We start from the raw sequence: 22670 nt of genomic DNA, 5'->3' as shown, positions 1-22670 counted from the left end.
AGAAACAAGTCAAAATCAAAGTCAAGAATAGAACCTGTAAGTTGCTCTAGTTAGACATTACAGATGCCACCGGTATTTACAATTGTTGGATGTAAAACAGTCTACCTTGCAGTGGATGCTGACATCATCAGCATAGCACTTAGGACTTTGGGATCTCCAAGTACTTTATAAGCATCTCTTTACTTATGCAGTTCTTGTGGACAGTCAGATAAATAGAAAGTGCCATTATCCAAGCCCCATGGATAGAAACACTCCAGTTGGAAATGCATTCCCAATATAGGGGCTTCGTGATGATTTAGGGGGTAGCAAGGTATTGTTGGCCCTCAAAAGACTTGTATACATTCTCTCCCTGACTCAGCTATCCCATACTTTGCATTTCATATTTCTGGCATTAGAGATCTACATTAAGATAGGCATTTGGGTAAAGAGGGCTATTTATATTCTAGCCTTGGTGGTGCCACTAACTAGCTATGTGACCTTGGGCAAGCCACTTACCCTCTCTCCTATGCCTACTGTCCAAGATTATTTTGAAGATCAAACACAAAAAATAACATAGTCAAACCTAGGAAAGTCTGGAGCGCAAAACAATTGTATTATCATTATATGGGAGAAAAAGAAGAAAAACAAAGGAAAGACAAAATTTTAAAAATTAAGTTGAAGATTGGCACAGTATTTTGCTCGCATGTAAGGATAATATTAAATTTAATTCAGGTATGCTTGTGCCCTTCCTAATTATTTCTTACACCTGATGTGGCCCATGGGGAAATTCTCTCAGAGGCCATGCATTTAGGGCCTTATATATTTTCAAGTTTCTTTATTAAGTAGAAACCAGAAGCCTTTTTATGTCTCCGTGGGGACACCTCCAGAGCTTATATCAGCAATAAAGAAACTATAACCTGAGGTGTTGGGGTTAGGACAGAAAGTCTGAAGGGGTTCAACCCCAGAGAAATGGGAGACTATTACACCTGGCTGGCCTTGTGGGCTACATAGCCCTGTGTCTCCTGGACATGGAATAGTCATTGTATTTCAAAGGAGCGTTGCCTTTAAAGAGGAAAGAAATTCGAGATGTGTGTGTGTGTGTGTGTGTGTGTGTGTGTGCTGCGTTTATATATAGGCCCTGGATCAAAAACTTTTGGGTCTCCCTATCAGCAATGGGAAAGAAGTAGCAGAGAAGGAGAAGGAAAAAATATTAGCTAACGAATAGTAATTGAACATCTGGTGACAAAGAATATTGTGCAATATGTTATCTGTGATATTCTCTTTTAAAAGAGGTTGGACATGGTTGTATTTTTATTCTCAATTGCTAATTGTTTCCAGGCTCCCCAAGTATTTATTTCTGATGGTTAATCCACCAAAATTTGCCTAGTTTTGAGCTGAGTGCTCTGGGGTTCAAAAGAACTCAGAGGCATGGTCACTGACCTGGAGAAATGTAGGGACTGGTCAAAGATAATATATGGACAAGAAGAGATACAGAGCACACAGAGGATTTGCAATTGAGTGTCGCCTCAAGTGGCAAAGACAATCCATGCTTTGAGAGTTAAGAGAAAGAGGAGTTCCGCTATTGGAGAAATGGGTATTGGAGTTGCAGGTAGGGGGAGGGAGGCCTCCTGGAAGTGCTGGAACCAGAAGTAGCAGAGAGAGGGGGTAGAATTTGGAGACTCACCTCTGTAAACACCTTGGTTCTGTGAGCCTGGGACCAGCAGGGGGAGCACAAGGTAATAAACAGCTTTGGTTTGAGAACTTGGCTGCACTCTTCGGAGTTCCAGGATAACAAGGTCGTGAGCAAGATGGGATCATTTACTACTGTCCTCTCTCCCCTTGCGTGTACCTGTTGTCTTTTAAAAGCCCACCGCTCTCTTCCCCCGCTCACATATAAAACTTGTTTCCTGGTTAAATGCAAAAACAAACCCCAAACCAAACTAACCAAAGAGCCCACAAGCAAACAAAAAATCTAGACGAGGAAAAAAAGCAATAACGTTCAGTTCTTAATTATTCTTTAAAACAACTTCAATCCTTTGCCTTCTCAATTCTTTGAATAATCAGTTAATATGAGGAACTCACAGAATATTATAGCTCAGAGACCTGTCACTTTAATATTTTCTCTGCCTCGGGGAAATGGGCTATTTAACAAAAATTCAGCAAAGCAGTGACTGTTGGAAAGGAGATTTGGGGGAACTAATGTGATCTTTATAAGGCTTCAGTGGTGAAGCATGCACTTAAAAAGGCTGCAGCCTCATGTTTATTCTCAGTGGAACTACTTTAAGTTTCTAGAAACTTGGTCAAATACGGCTCATAGATGTGTTAGAATGAGGCTCCAGCTTTACTGAGCTACCTCTGCCTGGCTCTCCATGACCCTTTTCATGGGTCTTCCATCAGTTCATTAAAGAACAGTACAGCTCCGCCTGCAGGCCCTTTGCACATGCTATTTCCACTGGAAGTCTCACTCTCTATCTCCCCCTCAAACTTTCTTTTGCCTAGTTAATTTCAATTCATCATCTCTCAACTCAGGCCTCATTTCTTAGGAAAGTCATCCATAACCTACAGACTAGGTCTGTCTGCCATATATTCTCAAGGTGCTTTGTACTTTTCATTCATTAACCCAGTCTGTAATTGTATATGTATTTTTGTGACTATTCTCACCGTTCTTTACCTTACTAGACTGAAAGCTCCAAGCGTAGGGACTCTGCCCCTTTAATGCACCATTGTATCCTCAGCATGAAGTATAGTTCCTGGTATCTAGTGAGGCTCAATAACTACTCACTTACTGGATGAAAAAAATGCAGACTTAATAATTATCACCTTCTAACAGTAGGTGTTACCTTCTGCTAAGGGCTATGGGAGTAGAGAGAATTGATACTTAGGGGAGGACAGTAAGGTTAGGAGAGTCTTGGCAAATACTAGTTTTTGAAGGAGAGGGATGGAGTGGGGAGGAGAGTGGGAAGGGTGGTGGGAGAGAGTCTGGACAGGGGAGAGCGCATAGCGCTGGTTGAGGGAGGCATAGGGGCGTATGACAGAAGATGTGGGGTTGACGGCCATGTCCCTCAGGTAGGTTAAAGCACTAGTCCTAGTTCAGCTTACCATGACCTAAAGAATCTTACTGACTGCGCTAGTTATTCTTCATTTGCTTCGTACCCCTGAACACACTCTTACGTTTTTTAAGTCCTGTTGAACCTGGCCCCTGGTTGGATTTGGCCAATGGAAGGCACTGGCGTGGACTAGAGGGAGGGAGGTGGGAAGGTGGGTTTGCCCACCCCCTTGCTTCCTTGAGTGCACACCTCTAGTGGAAGCTGCACCCCTGCATTACTACAGCTCTTGCTTCATGGCCTCCCTCCCTTGGCCCAGCTCTCACTGGTCTCAGGAATCTGTTCTCCACCCTCATTCCTTAGGGCATCCTTCTAAGCTGAGTCCCTACATGCCTCTCTGCTCATTCCTCATTCCTTGTTTGTTTCCTTAACTCTGCTTACTCCTCTGTCAGTAGCCCCTTCTTTCAAGTCTCCTTGTTTGAACCATCTGGAGACAACTGTGTTTCCTGCTGGGACCCTGACTAATGTACTTACTTCCTCCAAGTGGTGACACTTACATGTTGCATGTGGTACAAGGCTAGGTACAGGACTGCTTGCCAATAGGTAACGAAATTGTAACTGGCCATTTGTCTAGAGTCACATTAGAAATATCTCTTTATTTCTGGGCAGCACATTGACTGTGAGATTCTTGATTCTATCAATGGAGGGAAAAGCATGTCTTTCTGCTTCTTCTGCCATGCTTGCAAAGACTATACTGTTAACAACCTGATCCCAGACCTAAAATCTTTGACCAAAGAACTGTGACTTAGAAAACCCCACGCTGACAAGGGCATGGAGAACAGAACCATTAGCAGGTAAAAGTGCTTATTAGACAACCAGTCTGTAAAATTCAGGTCACAAAATCTTTTTTTTTGAACTGGATTATTACACTAGCTGCCTCAGTTCTCTAATTTATTTTGCTGGTACAGACCCTGGGTCTGTACTCTTTCCCTCATCCCCCAAAAAAGTACAGAAAAGTAGAACAGGAGGATTATAGGTGTAAGAGATTCTTTCCTGGTTCCAGCCCTATTTTGATATTATTGGCTAGTTAGATTTTTCTCCCTAGACATACTGAACATGTACCCCCAGTTCTATAAAATGTCCAATTAAGAAACCAGAGAAAGAGTTCAGGAAGCAACTCAGTTACACTGATACATAATGTAAGGCCTTGAAAAATAGAAGAGAATAATTTAAATGTTTTTAAACTTATGGCATAACATTTCTTCTGACACTTCCCTCACTCAAACCCCTGCCGGATACCCAGAGCAGGAAAATACTAAGAATGAATTTTCTAAGTTAGGAATTGAGAAATGACCCATTTACAGAAAATCAAAAGCAGTCTCTCTCACGTTCTACAAATACCTGGAGAAAGTATACTGAGGACTCATTTTAGAATCTGCCACGAAAAGGGCCAGTGCTTGATCTGTAGAGTCCCGTTCACTAAGGAAACCTTTCCTTGTAGGAGGGAATGTTGGAATCGAAGGTACCAGGGCCTAACTCCTGTCTTCACTTGTGCTTAATGGGAGAGTGCTGAGATGCCACCCAGAACTCAATGACCTGAAGGAATGGAAATATCCAAGATTTAAGTTGGAATGATAACCCGATTAGTTATTCTAATTTTAGTTTCCTTCAGATTATTTTAAAGAAAAATCTTGTATTACACAACGTGTACTTTTCTGCAGATAGATTCATTCTGTTTGTTTTGAGGCATTACTATGATTTCTCTTGCATTCCTATGTAGGAAATCCTACTCAGAGACCACTGTCCCTAATCCCAAGGCTTCAAAGGAGATCTGTCAGGGCCCTCACTGCACTGCCTGTATGCAGACCCTCCTTTCTGCTGAGTCTGTGATGGAGATGAACAGAGATAAGTGTAAAAATATCTGAACTGGAGACTTCCCTGATGGTGCAGTGGTTAAGAATCCGCCTGCCAATGTAGGGGATGCAGTTTCGAGCCCTGGTCTGGGAAGATCCCACATGCCGCGGAGCCACTAAGCCCGTGCGCCACAACTACTGAGCCTGTGCTCTAGAGCCCGTGCTCCACAACAAGAGAAACCACCGCAATGAGAAGCCCGCGCACCACAACGAAAAGTAGCCCCCGCTCACTGCAACTAGAGAAAGCCTGCACTCAGCAACGAAGACCCAAAGCAGCCAAAAATCAATCAATCAATCAATCAATATATTTTTAAAAACCTGAACTGTACCTTAATCAAACCTCTAGACATTTTCTTTAGCCAGTTTCCCCACCCTTTTCTTTCTCAGGAGGTATCTGGCTAAAGGCTTTTTCGTTTGGTCTTGGAGTATTTGCCATGTGAAAGGGACTGTGTTTTTGTTTTTGTTTTTGTAAGGGACTGTTTATAGGGCTGATTTATAAGCGTGTTGACTATGGTCCACAGCAGAAATTCACTTAAGTACTAACTCCAAGCCTCACTGTGTTGGTGCTCTAGGGTGGCTGGACCTACTTCAAGGGGAGCCAAAACATACTTGAAATAAATTATTTTAAATTCATTTTCATTTTAAACATATAAGCCAACCAGTTGTAGTGGCCTGGGAGTTAGAAGAATAGCTCCATTTCTGTCAGGAGTTTGTTGTGCAATTTGGGATAGCTTGAGACATGGCAAAACTTAGCTGTGAGGATTTTTTGATTACCTGATGTTTTATATCATTCATATTTCTTTTCTCTGTTGATTAATTGAGATGTCTAAAATAGTAACTTCAATTAATATTTATTGACTGTTTAAAAAAGTACTGTTAAGAATGCAAAGGTGGGTAACATGTAATGTGTGCCATCCAGGTTGGGAAGGGCACACAGATTTCTAGATAACACAGACGGACCTTGTTAAGGGCTTAGCAGTGTGCTGTAGGATTCCGGAAGAGAGAGAAGGAGTGCCCATGCACACTTGACTTGGAGGATCAGAAAGCTCTCCCTGCAGGAGATGCCTTCAAGATGACTCATCCTTCTTCCAGGATTGGCCTGGCCTCTGTCTCACACTCTCCATAGCTCCCGGTACTTTGCTTTGCTGGCATGTCTCCCAGTTACAATTACACATTATTTTATTATTTGAATAATGTCTAGGCCACTAGGTTGTAAGCTCTGTGAGGGTAGAGACTGTGTCTTTTTTGCTCACTTTGGTGACCCCAGTGTCTTTAATGGTGCCAGTTTCAAAGGCAGTCAAAAATATCCAGTAACTGGATGAATGAGTGGCACTGAAGAAGAGGTGGGAACTGGGGTAGAGAAGGAGTCTTCCAGATGGAGGGAACAGTTTGAAAACTGGCCGTGCGTAAGTGGCCCCCTATCAACCCTTAGAGACTTTATAAACGTTAGAAATGGCAAACTGCATAAGGTTTTTTACTGAATGATGAGAGGGCTTATTGAGAGAAATTGTGGCAGGTACAGGAATATCTCTAACCTTTCCTTAGTAAACTCAAGAAAATTTTATCACCCACGATTTTATTTAAGCTTTTCTTGAACCTAGTAGGTGCTCATTAAATATTTGGAAACAGAATTAGAACATGGATGAATTTACGGATGTTTTCTGTCCGACACCCTTTTGGAATAACAAGCTATCATTGCCTACCCCCCTGCCCCCTCCTGCTTCTCACTTAAGCCATGTCTTTATGCTGTGAGAAAAATGGTGCAATACTGGGAAAAAAAAGCAGGGCATCTGGTTCACCAGATATGCATATGGCCACAACATATGGCAAACCCAGGGCATTTGACCATCGTGCTCATTAGAATGTGCCGGCAACCCGGATGCCGCACGTTCACTGTGTCTGTGTCGTTCTTCTCTCAGCATGCCGACCTGGTGTTAATCATCAAGACACACTTGCCTTTCTCCAGCAAATCACTTCCTCTACTTCTTTTACCTCTGATTTCTTCTGTAACCCCCTCCTCTTTTGTGTTTACTTTCAGTTGGTCGGTGGCCTTCGGACCAGCAGGATGGTCCTACTCTACAGATCGTACTAAAAACATCAACACACCACGTGAGCCACCAAAAGCAACGGCAGCAGCTCATGGCCTTCTCAGGTGGTGAGAAGTGAGTGCAAGGTTCGTTTGCATTAAGGCCTTATAGAAAATAGTCTGTTTTTCTCAGAGTCTGGGATAATTAACTTTGCACAGAAAAAAAGAAAATCCACCCCACCCCAGAGCCCCTGATTCTCACTCAGGGACTTGACAACGTCAGGAAGAGGAGGGCCGGGGAGAGTGCAACCCAACCCCCATCCCGGCAGTCAAAACAAGACTACAGGCAGTTCAAACACTGAGCCTGGATCAGTCTTCAAAAGCCAGTGAAGACTCATTCATTGTGTGTACTAGATAGTTTCCCCTTAAAACATCCTGGCTGCAGTTTTTCCAGGCCCTACTTAGGTTTCTATTTCCCTCTCTCCTCAGACCTACCTCCCACTTCACTAAGGAGATTCCATTTTTCAGTTCTCATTGGCAAGTGAAGTACCATTCATTTATTAGTATATTTGCATATTCCATTTTTGTGCAGGTTGGTCCTCTCCTGTTGCATTTCTAAAATGAGAAATGAGATCAAAACTCGTATTAACCCCAATGTCATCCCCTTTGCTTTCCGTTCATTGCTATTCTTTGTTTATCATCTTTCAGCAAATTTTCAATCCATGTGACAATACTCCCATCGAAATCAATTAGAACCAGTTTCACAAAATAGACTTACTGATGCCCTCTGTCAATCTTTTCTTGAATTCCAGTTGTATATCATTGATGCACATTCACTTATTGCTAGGTACACATTATTCCTTTCATCTGCTAGTAACTATCAAAAAACAGTAACAAATTTGTCTGGAAGGATTTATTCTCCACATAGTTCCCTTCTTCTCTTTCTTTCTAAGTATCGCTGATGATTTGATTGAACTCAAAAGAGTTACAGATTTTTCTCATTTAATACCCAATCCATTATTTCAAGGCAGGAAAAGTGCAGATTTTTTTTTCTTTTAAATAGTTTTATAGACAAAAGTGAAAGATTTTTCATTCTTGCTTCAAATTCATTGTGAAAACAGAAGGCAGTTTTCCCAGATGGAAATCTGTCATATCATTATGGAAATGTCAGATTTCCACCCGGGGCATATTGACAAAAAGCCATGGTTTTTGCCCAGGGGGTGGAATTTCACAAATTTTCCCAAGAAGAGCTGCACTCCCTGGTAGAAGACAGAGGCAATTTCTTTCCCCCGTTTTCAGATTTGTGAGACTGAGCTCTAAGAGATTGGTTTCAGGCAAATACCCACAGAGGAGGAAGAAAGCTTTAGCATTCCCAGTACTGGCCATAGGGGCTTGGCGCTTGTTTCTGTGTCAGTCCTGGCTGTATTTACTTTAATATTACAGTTACCCTGAGCTGTAACTCTATTGGCAATGTCACATAAAATGGGTGTGTCATATTGCCAAACAGAGGAGAGGTTTCCTTCCCTGACCTACCTGATTCTGCCATGTAAATATCTCCCCTTTAGTTAATAGGTATGCTCTTCTTAAAGTATCTCTTAATTTTGATAATTGTGTTTTTTCCCCCTGAGAATGGAGCATTTTAAACCTCCGTTAGTGGAGTATTCATGCATGTATTAGAAATATTAGCAAATTGTGTCCATGTTAATGAATGATAGGACGTTTAGAGGAAAATAAAACAATCCCCAAACATTTTCATACATTTATACTCATCAGAATCTCACGCTTTAAATAGATGAAAGAGATTTGTGAGTGGCATAAGTCATGGGGGAAATAGCCGTGGGACATGAGTTACTCTATTCTATTATAGAAAAGTCTCTCTGCCTCGTATAATGGCCTGCAGACAAGCAAGCAGAATGCAAAGGATCTAAATATTTTTCTTAAAAAGATTTGCTGTTTTCAACAAAAAACCTCCTCTAAAGATTACACTAGTATAGGTACCCTGCTCCATTAATATAAATGACTCCAATGTACATTTTTTCCTAGCAGAAATACCTGCATTAAAAAAAAATGCAGCAATAACTTCAAACTTCAAAGGTCTGAACTTCAAAAGGTTTCTTGCATTCTGCTTGATGGGACAGCATCTTATGCACACATGCTTTTTTCCCTGCTAAATGCCTTAATAATGAGCTTGGGTTCAGATTTTGTGAATCGGAGCCAAGTAACTCTATTTTAGTATATTTGCTGGGAAATGAACTAGCTCAGGGTAATTAGGAAAGCAATTTTATTAGCTTCTATTTCATAAAGATTGTTTTTTAATCAGAGTCAGAACTTACTAGAAATGATTCTGTGCTCATTGCTTGGGTCTCAGGAAATGAAGTGGGGCACCGTAGGTCCTAACCCACAGTAAAACCAATGTGATGAAGACAGAAGCTTTGCTCTTAATCTCTAACAACGCTGTAAAAATAAACCCAATCTGATGGCATTATAAATAAAAGGGTCATAGCTAGCGATTACCTGTGTCTAGTTTATTACAGACTAGGGCCTTGATAACTAAAGGAGTTAAAGCTTTCTTTTAATTGCTCGAGGAGTCTTGGATTCAAGTTGTGAACAATCCTGGCTTGGGGCTCAGGGGACTGGGGTGGGTAGAAAGCAAAGTAAAACACTGGATTAGGTGCATATGTCTTCAAGAGACAAATGGGAGACGGAATTGGGACTGATAGTGTATTTAGATAATGTAGTGCAGCTGTGAAAAAGACAAATGCTGTACTGGGGCACACAGTAGAGAAGGGGGGTGTTGCTTATAGGAAAATGGAGTTTCTGTAATCATGCCTCTCCTGGCAACCACTTATGGAGCACGGCATACTGTTTGGGGCACCTCATTATATAGAGAACATCAATACTGTAAATTAGAGAGAACTCAGAGAAGGGTGACAAAAAAGATAAAGGATTAGAAGAGATGACCTATACAGAAAGGTTAAAGGAACATAGCATTTAAGGCTTTCAGGAGAGATGGAAGCCTATGCTAACTGTCTACAAATATTTGAGCAATAATAATTTTCAGGAAAGAAGGGGATTGCTTGCAGTGGTTGAGAATGGTCTAATAAGAAGTCACGGCTTGAAACTAAGGAAAGGGGAAAATGTCGGTTAGGAGACATTAGGAAACATTTCTTCCCAGGAAGGGCAATTAGGCACTGAAGTGAACTGCCTGGGGAGGTGGCTGAGGCCCCATCGTTGTAAGAGTAGCAAGTGTTTAAGGGGAGTTAAAGCACTCGGGGAGCTCCTCTGAAGGGAGGGAAAGCCCACCCTTTTCTGAAGACATTCCTGTACAGGAGAAGTGGGCTAGAACAACCCAGGAGGACTTTCCCAATGGCCTCAACTGTGATTTAACACGTGGAAAGCAAGTGTATGGAGAGTCGGGGTGGAGGTGGTCCGAGAGAAAAGCCATCCGCGAGTATGGGAAGTGTCTTTGCAGAAGCTGTTGTTTTCAACTGTCGGTCATTAGTGCTGCGGCTCCTCCTTTACCTATACAGTCATGAAGACATTTACGTGAATCATCCCACAACACCTCCAGAAGTCAGAGCTAAAGTGGGAAGCGAGGGATGCCTCTGACTAGGAAGCACAGTTAACAATGAAGGGTGTGAGGCTGTGGACATCAGTCTCTGCTGTGCGAGCAAAGACGAACAGAGAAAATTGCCATGTTTTATCATGTTGGACTAGCTGGAACAGGTGACACTGTGATCAGGTATGCATGCATCATCACTCCCCCAAATAATCACCATGTGGAATAATTTCCCCCCAAATCTTGCAGCTTCAACTTATTCTCTGCGAATATGACTCATAAATCTTGGCCTTGAATGTGAATCAAGATTCCAAGCTGCAGGCTCAGGGGTTTGTTGGATTTATTCAACTTTAGTCTTTATTTATAGACATAAAAGTGTATTATTGGTTGTAACATCCAAACAAAAGAAAACAGATTGTAAGCATCCATTAATGTTTTCCCAAAAGGGAAATCGCACGTTTCTCTCCGGTCTTTCATTCTCTCCCTTGTAATATTAAGATGATGTCATAAACTCGTAATTACTTCGTGATATTCTTGTGCACTTTATATCTGTTGGTTCAGAGATGCAAATTCCCTCTCTGATCAGAATGCAGCAAACAATATGAGCAGGTGGAAGGTAAGTCTTAGGTGGCTTGCAATTTAGAAACCATTGAAGTTTTGAATTCACACTATTTAAACTCTGTTCTCTGGGAGGGAAAAGATACATTAAAAAAATTTTAGATCTTGCATTATATACATGAGATGAGGTGTTAATTTTACTGGAATAATTATTCTTACTGACAGAGAAGAAAATTATTTTGGTTACCAATGAATGTAGGGGCTCTAAGAAAAAATATTGTATGTATCTGGTAGAAAGTTTTCATCCACTAATCATATCCAGGAAAGCAAAGATACTTTAAAAGAAGGGGTACATTTGTATGTGCGTTATTAGATATTTGGCTTTCAAGTATATTGGGATAAACAGAAAACACAAAACACAGGTCCGTGAGAGAAAAATGGATCACAAGATGGTGACTTTCTATGTCCTTAGCCAAATCTTTGTTCTTTTACTCCCAGCTCAGCTCTTCAGTTCTGCAAGAAAGAGGCCATAAAGTATCTATTTCCAACTCCTCTTTAAGCCTTGCTCAGGTTTCTTATTGCTCATCGCTAACCATTTTAATTTCTGACCTCTTCTGCTCCACTAGTTACAGACCCATTCAGTGACCCTCTAGGATTCCCAACTCAGTGATTTATGTCCTTGCCATATTCATGTGAAGCATCAGCATCAACCTCAGAGAGAGGGAGAGGGAGGGGGCGAGAGAGAGGGAGAGGGAGAGAGAGGTGTTTCCCTAGCACTCTCCTGCTTGGTGTTTTAACAACTTTTCTGTATGTTTGTCTCTTCTTAGAATCTTAATAGTGATCTTGATGCTGGCAATTTTAGATGTCCCCAACAATGCCCCACCTCCCCACCCACTCAGAAGAAAGAAAAGGACTCTTTTGAGTTTTAATTGCTGCAGCTATTAAAGACTGAGAAGCAGCATTTCCTTGAGTGGTGGAGTGTGGGGCATGGATGGAAACAGAGTGATCCTGCAGTCTCTAATCTGATCAGTAAAGCTATTGACTTCTGAGAGAGTCAGATGGGAGAGTAGGGTCTGGGGAGGCTTGCTTCCACCTTGGCCTTAATACCATCTCTCTCCTGTGGGGCAACAGAACACTTTTTCCTTTATTATTAAGGTATTGAGGGTTATGAGACCATCTGTTAGGAGAAGCTGGGCCACTCTTATCATTTGTTTAATATATGCCCACTCTGGTCTCCTTATAAATTGACAAGTAGACCAACAAATGTGGATTCCATTGGCCATCCTTAGCTGAGTCATTTCCATTCAAAGTTGAGTTAAAGGTAATTTAGCTTTAGATCTTTGTTTTGCCAGTTTTATGTATATTCCTTTGTGTTTTTTTTCCTCACTCCTGTGTTTAATTCCAGTCCTTTCCCCCATTCTCTGTATTCTTTACAAATCCTAGGTCTCCAGCAAAACACAACCACATCTCATGTGAGCCCTGCTCGAGGATCAGTTTTATCTGTGTCTGACCCAGGCATGTGTTGCATGGTAACACGTTCAAAATCGAATACGAATGCGGACTAGCAAGCCTCTCTGTCAGGATATGGACGTGCCCCACACGTCGATCCTGTTTAGTTATTAGGATCTGAAAACTTAATCATACACTCTAAGAAAAGGCTTCGATAGAGAATTTTACTCCTGCATGTTCATTTAAGATTTAGACTTGACGTATTAACGCCAAATTTAAAATTGTGTCCTCTTCATTGCAATCCTCTGTAGCTACAAGGTTCTAATAAATATTATGTCCTCCCATCGTGCAATTAAAATTTTCCACCTCATTTCACAATGCAAAACATTCACATGTTGTCAATCATCTTGAAACATGATTTTTTGACATCATATAATTTCACTTCATTTTTTCAGACAGACATCGCACCAGGAAATTATTTAAGAAAGAGTGCTATTATATCTTTATTTTTCCACCAAATTTCACCTTCAAATGCAGTCATTTGTGTACATTTCAGTAATTTCAACAATAAACTTGCAAAGAGAGGGAACGGCAAGCCCTCAGACAGACGTTCACATATGGGTTTTGCCACTCTTGCAAGGCTGCAGCTCAATTGTGGGCACTCGGTTAGAAAACATGATTTTAGCCATGGGAAGTTTACAAGTCTTGCTGCACAAAGTGAAAAGGTTGCTGCTTGAAACGGCTACCACCTGGGAAGCTGGGAGAAAAACATGCGTGTGCTTTTGAACTTTCCTCTGTTTAATAACTAGCAGACACTAATGATTTGCCAAACATCCTGATTTAAAATGGCAGTAGTCAAAAGCAAGGCTGCCTGCTGGTTGTCAGGTAGCCCACCTGTTCTCCAAATCAAAGTTCCCCTGACCTGTGCCCAACGCAAAGCTGTTATCCTTTAAACCACTGCTAGATGTGCGTGTATGCCTTGTTGGGCTCTCTCGCTAACGTTCTGGTCTGCTGTCGGAGAGAAGCTTCCTACTGGAAGCTTCATGTTGCCTTCTTGATGAAGGCCGATCCTTGGGGAATGAGCTCATGCACACTTGTTGGGGAGGTTTTGGTGGGGGCTGGGGTGGGAGGGAAGGGAGGAGGGCCCGTATGCTTTAAGCAGCAAGGGACAGTTAACGGGAAAAAGTCGACTGAAGCAGTGCTCAATTCAGGATAGGATGAGGACCCCTTCCTAGTGTTTTAAAATAGTGGGGTGGTTTTTCAAGAAGGGGCAACTGTATTATTCATGACTTGGTGTAGTTTTTTTTAGAAGAAATGCAGAAAACAGCTGGTGGTTGAGGGTGGGAAAGATGTGAAATAGGTAAAGTCATGGTCTCTAGGAGGGTGAGCAAAGGTGGTTTTCGATTAAAACAAAGGGGCATGAGGAGGGGGAAGAACACTGCTTTGGAGTGACGTAAAGGAGGAAAGTGATTAGCAGAGTTTATTAAGTGCCAGTTTGGTTATTATTTATTAGCATAGAAAAGTTAATTTAATTAACACTTGTGATATTTGAAGTTGCAATGGGCCACGTGACTGTTTCCAGCCAACTGCATAATAGCAAGAACATGGAAGCTGCTAGGCCTTTCTTCATGTTCTGTGACTACTTGTTTAAGATATTCTAGGTTTGTGTAGATATCAATGAATATATCAGAGTGAAGCATTAGAGAGCAATGGAAGGAATTCTTTTAAAATAGTTCTATCTAATACTGGGTATTAAAAGGATTACATTTAGGATTTTATTAATGGTTAATCTGTGCAAGTGGTATGGAGTCAGAGCTCATGGCACAGTTTTTAGTACCTACTGTGTACTGTGCTTAACAAATACTATGTCATTTCAATCTCATACCAACAATGTTGGTATCATTATCTCTTTTTAACTGATATGAGATCTAAGACTCACATAAGGTCACATGGCTAATAAAGTGTCAGAGTTCAAAATCAAATCTCCCACACCCTCAGTGTTTGTTCAGTGAATGTTGACAATTAAATCCATACCATAGTCACTTATGGATATTCATGCATGCTTATTCATTAATTATACCCACACATGTCAGAATACCCATCTGTTTTTTGATGGGATGGTTAGTAAATTAGAAGGAGATCCTTTGTGATAGGCAAGAACACGTCTCCCTTATCTTTTTTTTTTCTAAGTAAAGGCCTTTGTAATGTTCTTTAAGCCCCAGTCCAGAGGGGTTGTCTCCAGGGACCAGGGGACACTTAACTTTGTTCTCTAAAGCCAATTGTGCTACAAATGAAGATAGCAATTAGCATTCATCATCCATGGTGATTTTTATCTCCCTCTCTGGGTTGACATAGTGCTTATCACTGGGGTACCTAAGTGCACTGACCTGCTTTGCTAACTTCTCAAGAAACAATGCCGGGAGGAGAATAGCTCCTTCCTCTGAGCTGTTCAGTGCCTAGCTCGCAGATAACCGTCTAATTTTCTCACTATTGCAACTCCTTCATCATCTGAACTGCTGTGTTGTTCACACCTGCTCAGTAGTAATGCAGTGAAATTCTTATGTGATGGTGAGCAGGCTTCTGCATCACAAGGTATATTGAAGTTTATGCCGTGGTGCATCTACATACGACTTACCACATGTTTTAGGAACTATGTGGTGCAAAGAGAATCTACTTAAATAAGCTTAAAATGGGTGTTTTCGAAAGACTTCATGGGCATCTCATGAAACCCCTAGGTACTAACAGAGCTTTGCATCACAGAAATGGGGGCAGAAGTGGGCATCTCCTCACTCCTCTCTCTCATCCCACGATCTCTCCTCTCTGCTTCTCTTTGCTCCTGTGCTTTATTTTCATCTCTGTTGACCAGTTTCTCTGTTTACATATTTGCTTACACATGGCGCATTGTGGCTGCCTTCAAATGGTGGCCTTTGCCTGCAAATCTACGTGACTGTTCAGCTCATATTCCCCACATCAAAGTAATGCAGATCCCAGTTTCCCTATTTCAGATTCCTAGGAGAAGGAATCTGCTGAAGCCCAGGTCATGTGTCTACTCCTGGTCCAAACAGTTGTGATGGGGGAGGGTGGCTGGAGAGGAGAGGTCGTTCATGCTTGCTGGGCTGCTTCTTTCAGGACACTGGCCAGAGCTCCTATGAAATGGCTTAGGAGGAGAGAGGTTTGTCTCTCTAGAATCAACTGGAGTGAGGATTGTCTATGGCAAAAAAAAAAAAAAAGGTGGGCTTAACTGTGTACAGTGATGGATTTTTAAGTCACTACACTTAAGAGAGAGAAACAAAATTCTCATACAGAAAACCACATCCTGTACATTTTTAGCTAGAGGTGCTTCTGCAGAGCACCAGGGAAACGGAAATACCTCATCTTAGATCTGAAGTCAAGAATGTCCATTTTTTTCTGGACTAAAATCACACCGTATTTTTGGAAGGTTATATGTATTTCTACATATAAACCTATTTGTTGGAATTCAGGGAAAAGAGGAAGTTGAATTCAGCCACTCTTCTTCCCCACCCCTACCCCCACCCCTAGAATACACTGGAAAGCCACCTTTCTCCTCTCCCATCCACGTGCATTTCATATGCAGACACAGCCACCACCAGGCGTTGCTGGCATTGTGAGCACGGCCCTGAAAGTCTTGAAGACCCTTGAAAAGTTCAGTTAGCTCTTCAGATAGTTCTCTCAGGCTGTTCGTAGGTCATAATTGGGATTTCTAACAACCCTGAGTAGATGTCTATGATTTGCTGAGAAAAGGTTAAATTATAAGCAATTCTTGGGGAAGGTTTGATTGGAGGACCACTTTCCTCATGCCTGGGGGCTCCCTCCTTCTCCTCCTGGCAGTACCATCATGGTCTGGGTGTTTATAACTTCACTCAGTTCAATTGCTGTTTCTCCATCCTTGAGTTGTACCCAGACAGCCAGTTCCCTCTCATGAGATGAAAGCATCTATATTTGAACAGGCTGAGACATCAGGTTTCTTCCCTTAATTCTAAGGTTCCAACCACAATTGGAACCATCAAAGGTTCCGATGCCGTCAAAGAATATGCCATCAAAGGATGACCAATGTGGCCTATTAGGTAAGAAGTCTGATCCCGCTTCTAATATCCTATTTGCATATTTCCTTTTCCAAAGAATGCTTTTCACACAGGTTTCTGGCCTTAAAGTATGTGGCTAAGGGTTTATAAGGGCCTGATTTCTCTCCAAAAGTGCTTCACTCTCCAGTTGAGACAGACATGCCTACAGAAGCTTGAAGTACTGTGTTCTAGTCCTACTGAAAGGAGAGTTCTAGCACAAAACCCCTTTGTGCTTTCCCTGTCTTCTGAATACTGTTTAAGAGCATTAAATTTTGTCCCTACTGCTTCAGTCCTTGGCCTCTCTAAGGGACCTAACCTTGGGGTGATGCTGAAAGGTTGCCATGTGCATGCAAACTATCAAATTGCTCCACTAGGTGAAATATAAAAATGTAATGAACCCAAGCTTTAATGTAACCAAACAACAGAATCACTTGAAAGAGCCACTGGCTTCTGTTTTCTTGTGCTTTGAAGGCTTGTTGTACATGGGCAAAAGAAACCTGTAGCCCTGAGTCTCTGCCCCTTTCAGGGCCACGTACACGGCAACAAAAATAACAACATTTTAAAGTAAGTTATTTACTAGACACTGTTGTAAATGTTTCACCTGGATCATCTACTAATTATAAAAACCACTTTTCGAGGTAGGCGTTTCCATTATCCCAATTTTACAGATGACTGGACTGAGATTCAGGGAGGTTAAGTAACTTGCCTAGAATCACAGAGCATGGGTTAGGATTTGAACCCTGGATGGGAGAAGTCAGGGCAGGACTCTGTCGTGGGGAATTTCAGTGGGGGCATTTAAGTAAAACCGAATAGCATTATCAGAAAGTGATCAGATAAGTGATCTAAGCATAAGCCCCTTCCTCGCAGCCTGTGTAGTATGAACCGAAGAGCAGCTGGTGGATGCCCAGTATGAACCCCTGCCTGCACCCATCCACTTCCTAACCCTCTTGCCTGCTTTCGCCGTTTAGTCCTTGTTATCATTGAACACATTGTGTATTTTACTTATTTAGGTTATTTGTTATTCAGTTTCTTCCTCTGTGGAGTGTACACTCCTTAGAGGCAGAGGGTTTTGAATATTTTGATCACATTTTAGGGGTCTTCTTAGGTGCTCAGTAAATACTGTTGAAGGAATGAATGCTGTTGTTGGACATCCATTAGGACAGTCTGGCCAGAAGCTGTGCCTTTGCTTTCCTGTTCACAGTAGTCATTCTGTCTCCCTCTCTCTCACTGTCTCAAGTTTCAGCTGTTTTATGGCCAGGTGGCTGGCTGAATAGGTTTTCCTTTTGGGGCTTTCTTCTCTCTTTGTTTCTCTGTCCTGCATACTATATTTCATCCAATGTTACTCACTGTCATTTGGAGCAAGTTTCCCTCTCTTCCCCACCTGCCCCCCACAAAATCTTTATGCTAAGCCATGAGGTGATGTGAGAAAGATGAGGATGACAACCTAAGGTAGACAAGGTAACTAGCACTTTATCCCAGGAGACAGGTGGAGAGCATCCCAGTGGCAGCAAAGCAGACCCAAGGGGTTACAACCATCCTGTTCTAGGTCCATAGGACTAAGTTATCCAGACAGAGAATGAAATATTAGCCAACATTCATACTGGGTTGTGAGTCAGTAGTTTGCCAGTATATCAAACCATCAAAATAAAATGTTTTCCTTTTTGTGGGAAAGAAGATTTCAAAATCTCCTTTGATAGAATTTCCTGGATAAATACTGTGTATGTGTGTATTTATTTACTTGACAAACATTACTATAGTGCTTATTTTGTTCCAGACACTATCCTAATAAATATTAGGTCATCCAATAGTAAGTACTATTGTTATCCCCTTTCCTCCCCCCCATTTTGTAGATAGAGAAACAGAAGCAAGAGGAGGTTATATAACTTGCTTGAGACTAAGAGGTAATAGTAGCAGAGCTGAAATTTGTGCCTGTGTACCCAGGTCTGGCTCCAGATTCAACACTTTTACCTACTAACCAGGCTACCTCTCCAGCATTTACTGATACTTTTTTAGTATTGGTTACAGTCTTATTTAAAATCTGTAATTCTCTCGATCTTTACAAAGGAGATGACAAAAACCCGCAGCTGTTTTAACTTCAAAGAAAAGAAATTTCCTGATCTGATTTGTTTTGCTTTAATACATTGATTAGTATATATATGTATACATATATATTACATATATAAAAATATACATAGATTAGAATATATACATGCATATACATATATATTCAAATGTTACATAAATATATTTTGCTAATCCATACAGAGCTTCATCAATATTTCTTCTTTATTCTCTTTTATGCCAGCAGCTTTCTTTATGCATTTCCATTTTCCACATTTTTCAGAGTGATTGGATTGGGTTGCATACACTTCTCCTGAAATATTAAGTGCATACAGTCCGCATCCACATGCACTGAGTCTATAGTTATGATCTATTATTTCAAAAACCCACATGGTAAAAAGAGCAGATCAGGCCTTGAGTGCTATGAAGTATTAGGTCCAAAGAACCCCCTGCCATTCATCTTCTCACTAATGCCGGGACTAACAAGACCCCAGAGTTTCTGTCTCATTGGCAGAGCCTTTGTCCCAAAAACACAGAAACCACACGCACACACTTACACACATGTATGCATACCCGCACTCCCTCTCTCATATCCACTTTGTGTATCTAAGAGAATTAATCTATTTCATAATGAGTAAGTTGTTGCATAGTCAAGTAGGAGAAGGATACCTAACTATTTTACCATTCTTGAAAAATGTTAAAGGGGATATGGTATCAGCACAAGTGTCAATCCAGATTGTTGAGCTCTGTCTCCAGGATGATTTGGGGAAAAACTAGATACAGAAATGGCTGGGCAAGACATCATTTTTAACTTTTAATTGCTTCCACCTGATGTTGTCTTTCTCTCTCCATACTGCTTCTTCCTTTTGACCTTTGTCATTAAATACTCCCAGCATCTAAAGGTGCCGCTGCTGCGTCTCCCCCCTTTATTTTTCCCTCTCATGGCTTGAAAATAGGATAAGGCAGCCTTCCTTGTTTGACTTATGGAAATTGGTCTTATTGCTTTGGAGTCAAGCCGTGTTTGTTGCAGTATAATTTCCTGTCTGGTGGTGGCTCACTGTGGTAACTTCTCGAACACCCCCATGCCTGCATTGGGTCCACAAATTCATTTTTTCTTCCTCGTATCCCAGCAGGTTTCTGCTACAATATAGGCACACACCTCTGAGCATACATTCACTTTACTTTTGTCTCCCCTTGAAGTCCACTGCTCAGAACTCCCGAGGCCCTGCCCTCTGCCTTGTGAGATCTTGCGACTTGTCTAAGGTTGAATCTGCAAGTAGAACAAAACCACAGACCCCTGCAATATGTTTCTAGGTAAATTCATGAGAAAAAAAATCAGTTCCACTGAGTTTGTTCAGATGGAAAAATATTGTGTCCTGTGTAGACATGGTGTTATTCACTGGATATTTCAATCACTAGTTATTTATGCCTGTTAAGTCTACAAAGCCCAAACACCCAGATTTGGTCATCTTTATCTATACTATTCCCCAAGTAAGGATACTCTTACATACACACATACCCCGATGGTTAATGTCATGGACCAAAAATCTTGATTATTTTGTGAATTTTCACAGTTCAGTTAGATGTTTTGGCTCTGTGTAGACACAGATTACAAAGTGCTTCCCAGTAGGTATCCTTTTGAATCTGCTTTACTGATGTAGAACAAAGTTTCATTTGCTCACAGGTTTTAATTTAAAAAAAAAAAAGCTAATGCATGTTGGATCTCATTCTTTAGTGGAGGTAATAAGCCTTCTATGTATATATAAAAAGCTACCACCCTCTGATTGTCAAAGTTTGCTTCTTTCTTTTCAGGTTCTTCTTTGTATTGTTTTACAATCTAGGTATATCTGTTTAACATGAAATGCAGAAAATGACAGGGCTCAGACAGCTACTGCATCCAGTGACAAAGATTACTGTCATCCTGGCTCATCAGTTAATTCATCATTGGCAATGGTCCATTCCATTTCCTAGTAGCCTAGCAACAGCCAATGATGGGGAGGGCTGTTTGCCATGTGACAGTGGTATGTGGTACTTTCCAGAATGCTTTTACATAAAAATAGGATGATAATTTATAAATTTACATTTTTATTTTAATAAATGGGAATATTTGGTTTTAGGGCCGACATTCAAAAGGGAGACAATTTTATTTTGCAGACCATGACTTTAAAGTGCTGGACTAGTGACTTGATAACAGAAATGGAGCTATCAATTTCACACATAAACAGGGTTTAAAGTTGAGCCTGTGAATGCCTTACTTTACCTTAGAATGAATGATATTCCCCCGCAGAGTAACTATAAAAAATAATATAATTAAATGAGAGCCGTTCTTATATCAGTGCATGCACATACATACACTCGTGCACACACATACACACGTGACATAGGATTTTGGGTCTGAACTTTGGCTCCTAATTTTCTTTATCACTGGATAGAAAAAAAAGCAAAGAGATTCATGAGCAACAACAATTATTGTTGTCCTCAATATAAAAAAAATCTTTCAGTTTCTCACAATCCTCCTAACTCTCTATTGATGATTCATGGTTCGGCAACTCACTTGAAAATCTGCTCATTTGTTTTCACTGATTGAATCCCCTGATTGTTAGTATGTATAAATGTGTTAGCTACTTTTGAAGCTGTCTTCTGTTAAAGAATTGATAGAAAATCCTATTTAAATGTCATAATGCTTTTTCTCTTGTTATGACAGTCATTGGGTAAATAGTTTTATTTTAGTGCTATAGTTAAGAAAAATCTATAATCACCTCCTCATAAATCTTTTTTAAAAAATCTATATTTAGCCCCATTTGCAGAGACAGAAGTTGAAAATAGGCTACTACCTAAGACATGAATTCCATTAAATATTAAAGAGATCTCATCAATGATTTTATTAGTCTCTGAGCTCAGTAAAGGCCTCCCTGACATCTAAAGCCTAATGATTTTTTAAAACATATTTAAAGCCTTGCACTGCACCTTTAAATATTGAACAATATTGAAAAATATTGAAGCCCTTTTTTTGTATATTAGCTTTAGGCAGAACTGTTGTATGATTTCCACTTCTTTCATGACATTGTAATGATGTTACCACATACAACTTTATCTTGCATGAAAAGGTGAAGTCATGAGTGATTTCTCCAATTTAAAAGCACTCAACCCTCACAGTGCTAGAAATGAATATTTTGCATATATTCATGCAACAATGATTCAATTTAAGATTTCTATTTTCAAACATTGCTTGAAACCTTCACTATGTTAGTAGTAAAACTGCCAAAATGTGTAATAAGATTTATTATAGATGAGTAGCATTTTATTTAGTATTTCATGTTAACATGCTTTTAGGGTTACCTGGTTTAGCAGGAGAATTCATCTTTCGTTTCTAATCAGAGATAACATTTTATTGTATTTTAAAAAATACTCTTCCCGTACACATATATATTGTGGCACAAACTGAATTTTTCTTGCTGGCAACACAAACCCAAACATTGCTCACATCAAAGCTCAGTGTACCCTCACACAAAGCTGCTCCGATTGAAAAAATAGAGAAGGAAGATTTCCATTTCTCCTTTGTAATCCCTGTCCTTTTTCTCCAGAATAGCTCTCAAACCCTTTTGCTATACATCCTTAAAATGGGTTTAGAATTTTGCTGCAGACCTTACCCCTTTAAAGGGGTCTTGTTATACTCTTGTTTATACTGTGTAGATGCTTCATGCTGTAACAGCAGAAAAACACAACATTATAAGTTTCCTAGAAGCCACAGCATATGTTACAGGCGCAAAAAGTATAGGTTGGCGGGAGCTCTTAATTGAGGGGTGTGTTTCTGAAAGAGGCTTGCACAGATGGAGAAAGAGATGTATCTAAAAGTGGTTACCTGTGGGCTTGTATATGAGAGGTAGGGAAAGTGTGTAACCATTTCATGGCTGTACCTGTGATTATCACAGGGGCAGCATGAAAAGATATAAACTCTTACTATTTTTGTGTTCATTATGCATCTTTAGGCCCCAAATC

The sequence above is a fragment of the Mesoplodon densirostris genome, chromosome 14, assembly GCF_025265405.1.
Source record: "Mesoplodon densirostris isolate mMesDen1 chromosome 14, mMesDen1 primary haplotype, whole genome shotgun sequence".
Taxonomy (NCBI): domain Eukaryota; kingdom Metazoa; phylum Chordata; class Mammalia; order Artiodactyla; family Ziphiidae; genus Mesoplodon; species Mesoplodon densirostris.
The sequence above is the reverse complement of the archived record's forward strand: the minus strand, read 5'-3'. Positions refer to the sequence as shown.